The sequence below is a fragment of the Saccopteryx bilineata genome, chromosome 4, assembly GCF_036850765.1.
Source record: "Saccopteryx bilineata isolate mSacBil1 chromosome 4, mSacBil1_pri_phased_curated, whole genome shotgun sequence".
NCBI classification, from domain to species: Eukaryota; Metazoa; Chordata; class Mammalia; order Chiroptera; family Emballonuridae; genus Saccopteryx; species Saccopteryx bilineata.
In genome coordinates this window covers 53,733,657-53,744,750 of record NC_089493.1, presented here as the reverse complement: position 1 = coordinate 53,744,750, position 11,094 = coordinate 53,733,657, and the positions used below count along the sequence as shown (strand labels likewise).

Here is an 11,094-nt window from a genome sequence, read left to right as displayed (position 1 = left end):
CTTCCAAGTAGCAGATAAACTAATCTCATTTCTTGTAAACATAAGGGCCATCTACTATGCCTTGTCTGAATATTTGAGTTTTATTTATCCCTCAAAGATCTCTACTGTGGGTATTGACAGTCTGATTTTGTTACTTTATTTAACGTATAGCATCTCCTTTATTCCTCTTGTCTCAATGCCCCATGCCTATTGTAGGCTGAGATCTGCTGCTAATTCCAGCTAGAAGCAGTGGTCACTAGGACTTAAACCCTAACTGCAAAGTGTAGAAATGTAACCACCCTTTCCCTAAGTACTTGCAGGATTTACAGGTTACTCAACAAACTGTTCAAAGACTGTCCAAGAGGTGCTTCCAGCAGTACATCACCCAAGGACTGACTTTCACGTGGACAGGTCCACACACCGTGATCCTGACAACTCCCACTGCTGCTAAAGTAGAAAAACAGCATGCCTTACTCCAACCACAAACCTGAAGCTGGTTGGTCTATGTATGGTGACTATATGAAAAACTAAGGACTCTTTTAATCAGACTTTGGGAAAAGGGAAACTAGGGTAAAAAGAAAGTCAACTTAATTGTCACTAAAGGTTAAAAATTTTTTAAATCAAGAGTTCTGACTAGAAAGGAATTGTGTGGTTTTGATAATAGAAGGTATAAGGTATAGAAATACTTTTGAAAGAAAAAGGAAAAATCAAGTTGTTATGAAGTCCAGTTATTTCTGAATAAGAAAGTGCATGAAAGCTGAGGGTTTATGTAAATTGTAGAAGGTTTGTGCAGGTTGTAGGAGGTTTGTACCAAGAAAAAAGAATTAGAACAGTCAGAAAACTAGTTTTCAAAGAATAGTTAATTAGTCACCCTAACTAACAATCCTTTACTCTCCCCACTTATTGGGACGACTCTTTCCTCTACCCTGACCATCTGGAGCTCAGAAACAGGGTAACAAAACCGACCCCTTGTCCTTCTAGTCTCTATTCACCTCTCATTCTGGGGCCAATCAGGGGCTTTCTACTTGTGTGGGACCAACACCTATATGTGTCTCCCTACTAATTGGATAGGAACCTGTACCCTAATCTATCATACTCCAAATATCAACCTACCCCATGAACCAACCCCATGAACCACTTCCAGTTCCTAGTACACTACTCATCAATCTAAGGAGCAAATGAGCTATGCAGGTAATTCCTTTCCTTGTTGCTTTAAAAATTTCTATAAAAATAGGTCTAGGGGCAGGGGGACTGGCCACTTCCCTGTCTTATTCCTACTCTCTCTCTCTTCTCTCTCTCTGAAGCCCAGTGAATTCTTAAATATGGAATCAGTGGTTTCACACAAACTGGGTATCTTGACTATTGCCTTTCATTGGTCCACACACTTTCCTATTTATTTTTCTAACTTTTGGATCCTGCCTCTTACATAGTTTCTTACAGAACCGCATGCAGACCTTCGCCAATCAGAAAATTGGAAAAATCTACCTAACCCTGAAACCTGCCCTCGTGGAGCAGAAAAATCTGGAACTCTATAAAAACACCCCTACTCCAAACAATGGTGGAAAAATGCCTTGTTCTCAATGCTAGCACCAATTATAAGACCAATCCTAATTTTGTGCCTAATTTTAATGTTTACCTCTTTCTTTATCAAGTTCCTGCAGGCTTGAATGAGAAAAATCTCCAGTATTACCTACAATCAAATGCTTTACAACGCTTACTCCAACTACCTCAGGAGGGGGTTCATGAAGGAGGCCCCCAATAGGGATAACAGCAGGAAGTAGCTCCAGAAGATGGCTGGTCCGAGACAAACCTCCTTCCTGAACCCCATACCCTTTCCTTCCCCCAACCTCTTTTCCTTTTCATCATACCAAAGAGTTGAGAAATGATAGATACATGAATTTATCAGGAATTCCAACTGCCCTTTTGATGTTCCACTTATCTGTCAGACCTCACCCTTACTTACTGGACTATCGCCCCTGAGGCAGAGGAATTCCAAGAAGCTGGTCAGCCGCCCCAAGGAGGAGCATTCTGGACATACCAGGACTTTTGATTCAACACCCACTTGCTCGAGACTCTCCTTTACCCTATAAAACTTGTCCCCTAGCTTATACTGGTGTTCTTCTCCCTGGAGAAGTGTCTGGCAGGGTTCCTTTCTTCCTTTCAATAAAAGCCTGTTACTCTGGTCTTTTCAGACTCCCATGGATTCCAACAGTAAAAAGGGGTTAAAAAATTTTAAAAAATGACAGCAAAGTTATCTTTTTATATATATAGATACATTCTTAGTAAGATTTAGTAAATTCGACAGGTCCCGGCACGAATGTGTTAAGTTTTTTCATTCTTGTGTTTATGAGAAACATGAGCCTGATGTGTCCTAGCGATTTCTTTAATGTTTGGGCATTTATTTGAAAGGCAAACTCATTTCCTCATCAATACATTGAAGAATTCCTCTCTTTTTACTCTTAATTGTGTTGAGGGTAGAAAATCCTAATTCACATAAATAGGATGTTGAAAATTGTAGTAAAGTGTTCAAAGCTTTTTTAGATATTGCCACATATTCTTCTTTTATAGGGATCCAAAAGGCTTCAAGAGACAATTCCTTATGTTTAATCATCAATCCAAAACCCCCATCATACATATCATCTTAACTTTACACCAAATAAACTTGCCTCTAGTTTTTCTGGGGAACATGGGGGGTAGTGTAAACAATTCTGCACCACAGCTTAACAGCCTTTTGCAATCTAATCAGGCAAGTGAGGTGGGGGGGGAGTTGGGTAGACTGTCAGTTTACAGCCAATTCCCCACACCTTTGTCCCCTAAAAATCTAGACTCCAAAAACCCTGTTGGTTTTTTGGTCCCCAACAGACACATATTTCTCTGAAATACTATAGGGCGCACCTGGAAATCTTCTAGGGTGCACACTTTGAGAACCACTGTCATACATGCTAAAAGACAACACATAGGCTCAGTAAAGATTGACCTTTGTCAAGAAAGTCACCAGCCTAGGACACGACTACCCACCATGACTTGTCTTTAGTTAGGAAGTTTTAATTTCAGACCATCCTATGTAGTTAGTCACTTTAGGTCTCTGAGTTTGTAAGGGTCACCATGCAGACCTCCCCCGAGCTTGTCAGGATTATTATGTGGCCCCTTTTTCATCCACATAAGGGAATTTCTAAGGGAATTGAGGGAGACAGTGTATAAGTTCTCAATTTACTTATTTATTTATTTTTTTATAAATAAATTTTTATTAATATTAATGGGGTGACATCAATAAATCAGGGTACATATATTCAAAGAAAACATGTCCAGGTTATCTTGTCATTCAACCAATGTTGCATACCCATCACCCAAGGTCAGACTGTCCTCCGTCACCTTCTATCTAGTTTTCTTTGTGCCCCTCCCCCTCCCCTCTCCCTCCTTCACTCCCCCCGCCCCCCCCTCCCGTAACCACCACACTCTTGTCCATGTCTCTTAGTCTCGTCTTTATGTCCCACCAATGTATGGGATCCTGCAGTTCTTGTTTTTTTCTGATTTACTTATTTCACTCCGTATAATGTTATCAAGATCCCACCATTTTGTTGTAAGTGATCCGATGTCATCATTTCTTATGGCTGAATAGTATACCATGGTGTATATGTGCCACATCTTCTTTATCCAGTCTTCTATTTTTTTTTTACAGTGATTAAAGCCTTTAAGCAAACTCTTGGCCAATACAGCAAGAATCCATAAAAGAGTAGTGTCCTTAACATGTTCACCAAGTCCAAGTTGGCCCCATCACCATGCCAAATCCCTGAAAAATGCAACCCAACCCCAGTTCAGTCTGTTAAGAGTTGTCCCAAGGATCAGGAGTCCAGGAAAAGTCCACATCCAGGAAAAGTCCGCATGGCACTGGAATTGTCACAATTCTATACTTTGCAGCTCACGTCCAAGTTCCAATGACCACTGCTTCAAGCTGGTAATGATTCAGGTAGACTGGAAAAGCCATCTGCAGCATGTGTGGAGATGGAGCTTCTGTTCTCCTCTGCCTGGAGTGATGAGACCAGGTTGCTTTTCCCTGGAGCTCTGCGATTGTGGTGTGGTAAAGAGAACCTTGGGATATACTAAGCTGGATGGCAAAGGTAGATTCATAATAGAAGCTGGCAAAAGGGGGAAAGAGAGCTCTAAATTAGGAGTAGGTCCCAGCCTGAAATATGAGTGGGGCATTGAGGTAGGAGGAATAGAGGAAACACTATATATTAAACAGAGCAGCAGAAAATGGAACTATCAACACCCACAACAGAGATCTTCGAGGGAAGAATAAAAAACCTGACTATTCAGGTTCTCAATTTATTTGACCATGCAAGTTTTTAAAAATCTTTCTTTTGAGGAAAACTATTGACCTTCTCCAAACACACACTGAGAATCAATAACTTGCAGGGGTCTCAAACTCGCGGCCTGCCGAACAATTTTGTACTGATTTTTTTTTGTTTTCAACTGCAGTGAGAAAAGTGTTGCATAACAGTTGCCTTTTGTAGACCTAGTGCGGCCCGCCGAACCGCTGTGATCTTGCTCTGCGGCCCCCATGCTGAGTTGAGTTTGAGACCCCTGACTTAAGGGAAACAGTTCATAATTATTCTTCTGGCATTGCTTAACATGTTCTTATCATCTTATTTCCTTCATTTCCCAAAATGAGTTTCCTTCCTTTTTTCTTCCGTCAGAGGTCAATGCTAGTTCCTCCTCCTCCAGGGAGTTCTTTCTCATTTTCTGCCCCTCTGAACTGTGGCACTTATTACCAGAAATCTTGTTATTTATTCTCTCAGAACTGTCTAGTTATTGATATTCTTCTTTCCTGGGGCTCATCGCCTGCACCTACCTGAGTGGTGCTAGTGGTAGGCAGACAGTTCAAACAGACATTGCCAGAGTAAGGACTACAGGCCAGGTACAAAAGTTGTCAACATAAAACAACTTTCAAATCTTTAAGAATTTTTGTGAGTATATTTGAGCCAAACTGTCGATAATTGCCGAGAAGCAAAGTCTCAACAGATTGAAAAAGTGCTCTGAAAAGTGGCAGTTTCACCACTTATTTTATACACTAGAATCAAAGGGAAAGATGTGGTGGTGGTGGGGGGTACATGAAATTGATTAGTGATAGATTAGGGAGAGGAGAGGGGAGAAAGCAAAACGGGGGAAATCTCTGGAATTGGATAAAAGTGAAAATGTGTATGTACACTAAAACCTCTCTTATAAAGGGAGGCATGTTAAGTTAATTAACATGATAATAATAACAGAAGGGTTTGTTGGTTTCTGCTCTGGTGGGATGCCTGCCTTGAAGAGGCAGAAAAAAGATGACCCCTACATTTCAAAGGCATGTTATCAGGTACATTATTGTAGATGCAAAAGGCAATGAGCCTGTCCTGTGGTGGTGCAGTGGATAAAGCGTCGACCTGGAATGCTGAGGTGGCCGGTTCAAAACCCTGAGCTTGCCTGGTCAAGGCACATATGGGAGTTGATGCTTCCTGTTCCTCCCCCCTCTTCTCTCTTTCTCTCCTCTCTAAAAATGAATAGTCTTCTAAAAAACTTAATCATAAAAAGGCAACAGACAGGCTTCAGAGCAAACATTGACCTTGTTCAGATAGAGAATAACTCCCTAGGACATGACTTCCCACCATAAACCACTTTTAATTAAAAAGTATCCATTTCAGACCATCCAGTATGTTTACTTTAGGTCCCAGGATCTGTAAGGACACCATGCAGGTTTTTCCTGGTCTTGTCAGGTTCAGCTCCTGGCCCCTTTTTGTCCACACAAGTCACCTGGGTGAAAAGCCCTGGGTGCCTAGTAACCGGCAAAACTGGGAAAACAAGAACCTCACCCCAAGGGTAACCTTTCCTCCCCCTAGCATATCATTGGACTGGCCCTGTGGCTCGGACCCTCCCCTGACTTTTCCTCCCCTGGCATGTTGCTAGTCATGTGGGTTAGATCCCCTTAGAGGGGGAACAAACAATGGAGCTGGAGAATATCCCAGTTTAAGCATTAAGCCCCTAGGATAACGAGGTTCTGACCCCACATCAAATACATATAGGCTTCAATTGTGTTTCAGTTCCAGATCCAGAAAAGCAGCAAAACCAGACAAGCAATGCCATGGCCACTATCAGGACTAGCTGCATTGACTAATGACCCTGCCCTGGCACTGACCAATCAGTGGACACCGTGACCCTGAAAGGATACACCAGGAAAGTTGATGAATATTCTGTTGGGATCCTCCCCTGAAACATTCAGATAAATACCTTCAAGCCAGAGACCCCAGGGACAAAAGACTGAGGGGCTCTAGTGCAGCTCTCTCTAGGGAGCACACCCAAACCTTTCCTCAGGATGCTCTCTCTCCCCGGAGCACCTTAGAGCTTTTCCCATTCCCCTCCTCTTCCCTCAACCCTTCTCTCCTAAGCTTCAAGGGCCTTTTCTTTTGTCTCTGCAGTTTGTTTCCTGAGCCATTTCTTCTACTGATCACTTTTTCTACCTTTGTGACTTTCTAAATAAACTCTTATAGTTTGAGTCTTGGCTTTGAATTCTTTCCTAGCCAGAACTCAAGTACTGAGGTCGCTGAACCAAAGTCTGGTCTGACTCCACCAGTCGAATACCTGGTGCTGTTTTCTTGCACCAACACTGAGACTGTTTTATAAGTAATCAGTTTTATAAGTATTTGGCTGCTTGAATAATATTGTGTTTCTTTTCCAATGTGGATAATGTCCATTCCTGCATAAGGTGGTATCTAGGTCTTAGATAAACCTCCTATTGCTTTATACTGTGCAGAAAGCACTGAAAAGGGTACTGTATTAGTTGTCTATTGCTGCTGTAACAATTACCAGTAACTTGGTGATGTGGTTTTCACTGAGTTAAAATTAAAGGCGGTGTTCCTTCTGGAGGCCTTAGGGAAAAAATTCATTTCCCTGCCTTTTCCATATTCTAGAATCCCATTTGTAGGAACCTGACCCCTTTCTTCCATCTTCAAAGCCAAAAGTGTTGCATTGACCTGGAAATGCTGAGGTCGCTGGTTCGAAACCCTGGGCTTGCCTAGTCAAGGCACATATGGGAGTTGATGCTTCCAGCTCCTCCCCACCTTCTCTCTCTGTCTCTCTCTGTCTGTCTCTCTCTCTCCCTTTCTCTCTCCTCTCTAAAATGAATTTAAAAAATTAAAAAAAAAAAAAGCCAAAAGTGTTGGTTGAGCTGTTGAACAAAATTCAACCAAGTAAATGTGAAGATATAATTGGCTTTATTAAGCAATTCATGAATCAGGCAACATCCCATCTAGAAGAGAGCTCTAAGGAGTTGTTTGAAATGAAAGACTTTGATAGGCAGAAGGGGTATAATAAATAAAAGAAAGGACAAAAAAAAAAAAAAAAGAAAGAAAGGATTATTTTTAGGTCAGGTAACATTCTTTTGGGAGAAGGAAATGGCAGGGTTTTTAGCACGCAGATTACTTCCCTAGTACTCATCAGGATTTTCCAGACCAGGGGTTGGGAACCTTTTTGGCTGAGAGAGCCATGAACGCCACATATTTTAAAATGTAATTCCATGACAGCCATACAATGACCCGTGTACGTTCGCATTATTCGATAAAAATTTGGTGTTGTCCCAGAGGACAGCTGTGATTGGCTCCAGCCACCCTCAACCATGAACATGAGCGGTAGGAAATGAATGGATTATAATACATGAGAATGTTTTATATTTTTAACGTTATTATTTTTTTTATTAAAGATTTGTCTGCAAGCCAGATGCAGCCATCAAAAGAGCCACATCTGGTTCGCGAGCCATAGGTTCCCGACCCCTGTTCCAGACTGACTGGTTTATAAAATTCAACTCCTGGGAATGACAGGAACTGCAATTAGGTTAGTTATTAAGATTTGGTTTGACAACTTGCTTAGCAAAAGTGACTACATTTTGGCTCATTGTTTCTTTTCTTAACTAGGTTGTTAACCTAAAAATAAAAGGCCATACTGAGAGACAATAAGCCTTTTTTTGAGATCAAAAGAATAACTATTAGGGAAGGACTGATTCAGGAAGAAACCCAAATAGAATTTTGATTAGAAGGGGAAGGCAAGGAATATTTAGAGACATTACCTGAATAGAAGGAAGGAATATCTATAGGTGCAGAAGTACTAATGCAGTGATGGTAATTCTCAAATATATCTTTAATTTTCAGCCCAGTGTTCATGTTAGCTTTCCTGTTAGCTTTGAAAACAGTTGTTTGAAATATAATGCTGCTTTAGGCGGTCCAAAAGTTATTTTGCCCAGTTTTTTTTTTTTAAATTTTGTCCAGTTTTAACATCCCAAAGATTTGAGGAGTAAGGTGTGCAAAATAGTTCCACCGGGATGGCAACTCTGATTCCATTTTTGTTTTTTTTTGTTTTGTTTTTTAGACTTTATTCATTTTAGAGAGAGGAGACAGACAGAGAGAGATAGAGAGAGAGAGAGGAAGGGAGAGGAGCAGAAAGCATCAACACCCATATGTGCCTTGACTAGGAAAATCCGGGGTTTTGAACTGGCTACCTCAGCATTCCAGGTCAACGCTTTACCAATTGTGCCACCACAGGTCAGACTCTGACTCTATTTTGACGTGGCTCTGTTTATTATTTTTTACAAGGAATTCAAAGCATTCTCACACATCACCCTGATCTCTTCCTTTTCCAATTTTAAGGACATTTGTGACATTAGGCCCACTTAAAGAATAATCTTATTTTAAAATAAGTTGACTTGCAACTTGTTGGTCAAATAAATTTGTAAATATGATATATGTTTGCTGGCTTATAGTTTGCATTGGGTGTGGGGGACAGGCTGTAAGCAAGCAGGGTCATTATAGCCTAAAACAGGAGTCCCCAAACTTTTTACACAGGGGGCCAGTTCACTGCCCCTCAGACCATTGGAGGGCTGGACTATACAAAAAACTATGAACAAATCCCTATGCACACTGCACATATCTTATTTTAAAGTAAAAAAACAAAATGGGAACAAATACATTATTTAAAATAAAGAACAAGTAAATTTAAATCAACAAACTGACCAGTATTTCAATGGGAGCTATGCTCCTCTCACTGACCACCAATGAAAGAGGTGCCCCTTCCGGAAGTGCGGCAGGGGCCGGATAAATGGCCTCAGGGGGCCGCTTGCGGCCTGTGGACCATAGTTTGGGGACCCCTGGCCTAAGGCTTAGTTTTAAGACTAGGCCTTTCCCACCCTAAGTGACTTTGTATCAGAGACTTCCTTGTTTGTATACTGAATTAAAGGTTTTGATTTCTACACTATAAAATGGGGCAGATCAGGAGCTTGCTCTCTCTCGGTTCCTGAGATTAGCCTTAGAGAAGAGAGCAGAGAAAGCCACGTGGAGGAGAGGAGAAGCAGCCAAGATGGTGGAGTGCTGAAGGAGAATCCAGTTTGTGCAGAGTTTCTGCAGAGTGAAGGAGATGGGGAACAGAGGTGATTAGGCTGGTGAGCTAGAAACCTTTCATTCTAGGAAACTCAGATAAGTTAGTGGCTTTGGGAGCCCTGAATGGAAAGGGAAGTGTTTTCCCACTGTGTGTATTTCTTGCCTGCCCAGTGCAAGCTAGGATTAAAGCTAATGGCTCACCAGTTCTTGGCTCTGTTGTTTCATTACCATCTGTCCAAATCAAATGCGAACCTGCATGGGCCCAGGAGGCTGTGATGGTGGCCGTGGCTACTGACCATACACAACTTTAATTCCCCTTTGATTTGCCACCAACCTTACATAGTCACAGTTCCCAGGGACTGAGAAGTGGACATCTTTGGGGAGCCATCATTCTGCTTATTAGAGGCACCCTTGCTCAAAAGTCTAAGTTGAGGATTTGCATATAGGTGATAAGGGGTGTGGCAATAAATGGAAGAAGCGTTTTTGGAATACCAACTCTCTAAATACAGAGAGGCCTTTCTATGTGATCTTTGGCAAATCACTTGTCTTAGTGTTCACATTTCTGCTAAAATGGAATTTGCCATCTTTGCTTTGTGTGTTAACAAAAAATTACGTAAATGAATTTAGCTTAGAGAAGCAATTTTCAACATCTTTCATCTCGTGGCACACGACTAATTACTAAAATTCTGCAGCATACCAAAAAATATATTATTTGCTGACCTGACCAAAAAAAAAAGTGTAATTTTGATGAATTCACACCCACGGCTATTGTGTGCGCTGACAGTTTTACAGTTTTTTATTTGACACTCTTAAGGGAGAAGAGGTCAGTGTACCTTACTAGTCAGGTATTGCATGCTTTAAAAATTCTTGCAGCACTTCAGTGTGACAAGACACACCAGTTGTTAATGGCTAGCTTAGAGAATGACAAATGCAGCTCAAGACATTCTTGATTAATCTTGATGACGGTGGGCAGAATTCTCAGAATGACATTTGGAAATAGCTTGAGAAACTTTGAAGAAAAGGAGTGAGAGTGAAAAGCACCTGCCCTGAATAAAGTTGGAGGTTGAAAATTCTAGCAAAAGGAATCAAGTTTCATGGAAACTTTTCAATTAAAATTTGAGAAAAAAGAGCCCAGGTTTAAAAACAAAAAAACAAAAAAAGGAAGTAAAGAGGCTGCTTAGGAGATAGATACTCAGGTGACAGAAAACAGGATTGAAAGGATAAATTTATGACTCCTTTGTAGGCAAAGGTGAAATTTTTATGAAATTTCCTCCCTACTTAGTTCATGGTTATATATATTCCGTAGCTGTTTAACAATTACTTAATGAATAAATAAAAGTATTAAAAATGCTGGTCAGGAAGAAAATGAAAGGCCACAGGTTCCACCGAGATTTGAACTCGGATCGCTGGATTCAGAGTCCAGAGTGCTAACCATTACACCATGGAACCACCACGCACAAGGAACTGCCTTGGGCTCTCTAATTACCCCACCCCCATCCACGAACCCATCATTGAGAAGTACAGTGATGGGTTCCAGTATGGGGGTGCAGAAAATAAGGAAGAGGCCACTAAGAGTGTGGTGACCGACCGCTAAAAGTGTTATCGGCTGGGAGTCCAGGGCCGGTTCTCTTTTGAGCTCCAGGAAGGGGTGAGAATTAGAAGACCCACGCGATACTCGCGTAGACCGCCCTTCCCGCTCAGGGGCGGGGCGTCACCT

At 41.4% G+C, this 11,094-nt stretch overlaps 1 non-coding gene across 1 annotated transcript; it reads right to left on the bottom strand.

Annotated features, from left to right (window-relative positions):
• Positions 1-10,754: 10,754 nt before the first annotated feature.
• Positions 10,755-10,826, bottom strand: TRNAQ-CUG (transfer RNA glutamine (anticodon CUG)). The gene has a single exon. It is a non-coding gene; the product is annotated as a tRNA-Gln (tRNA).
• Positions 10,827-11,094: the final 268 nt, after the last annotated feature.